General features: G+C 64.0%; 1 pseudogene; it reads left to right on the top strand.

The window, feature by feature from the left end:
• The first annotated feature begins 1 nt into the window (after nt 1).
• Nucleotides 2-604, top strand: LOC103581949 (annotated as a pseudogene).
• The last annotated feature ends 319 nt before the right edge of the window (nt 605-923 follow it).

Below are 923 nucleotides of genomic sequence, written 5' to 3' on the forward strand. Positions count from 1 at the left end.
GCCGCTGCTGCTCGCGCTGCAGCCTCCGGGCCCGACCTGTAGGAGGCGCTGCTGCTGCCCAGCCTCGGGGGCACCCGCGCAGACCGCGCTGCTCAAGTTCAGCTCGTAGTGCGCCGCCGCTGTGGCCCCCAAGGCCCTGGTGGGAGGGCTGTCACGCCTCTGTGGAGGGCAGGTGGCTGTAGAGTGGCTCAAGCCAGGCCCGAAGCAGCGACTCCGCCAGCAGCTTGCGGATCCCTCACTGCAGTGCCTACAGACGCAGGGCAGCCGATTGGCCTTGGCTAGGGACAGGCTAGGGTCCCAAGGGGCTCGGGCTGCCCTCCAGCTGCTGTGCCAACAAATGAGGATGGGCCGCCCGGTGTTCCTCACCAAGTGTTTGGGCACAGGACCTGCTGGCTGGCACCACTTCTGGTACCAGGCGGTGATCCCTGGTCATCCAGTGCCTTTCAGCGGCCTTATCTGGGTTGTGCTGGCCCCAGATGGGCATGACGGGCATGACGTAGCCAAGGATGCGGTGTCCGCACAGCTGCTGGAGGCACCTAGTGAGTCTGGGGCCGGCTTCTTGTGGTCTGCTGGGGCTGAGGCAGGTGCCATCATTAAGCAGTGACTCCGTCCTCTCTCCACAGGCAGCCTAAACAAGGAGGCAGAGCCTGTGTCAGTCTCCAGCCCAGCAGGCCTGGGTGGCCACTGTCTGATCCCATTGGGGGAGGGGCGGGGTCCTGCCGCACGTGTGACACAGCCTCCCTGCTCGGGCAGGGCCTCATAGCACCTGGGGTGGCTCGGGTTTGGCTTATGTTGTGGTGAAGGACTTTGCCCTCCCCCTCCCAGCCCAGGGTCAGACCTGATCCCATGGTGACACCCACACCTACCTTTGTCCCGTCACCCCTTTTTCTCCCACAGCTTAGTATGAATCATGGTTATTTTCT

Source organism: Galeopterus variegatus, unplaced genomic scaffold, assembly GCF_000696425.1.
Source record: "Galeopterus variegatus unplaced genomic scaffold, G_variegatus-3.0.2 Scaffold14379, whole genome shotgun sequence".
Taxonomy (NCBI): domain Eukaryota; kingdom Metazoa; phylum Chordata; class Mammalia; order Dermoptera; family Cynocephalidae; genus Galeopterus; species Galeopterus variegatus.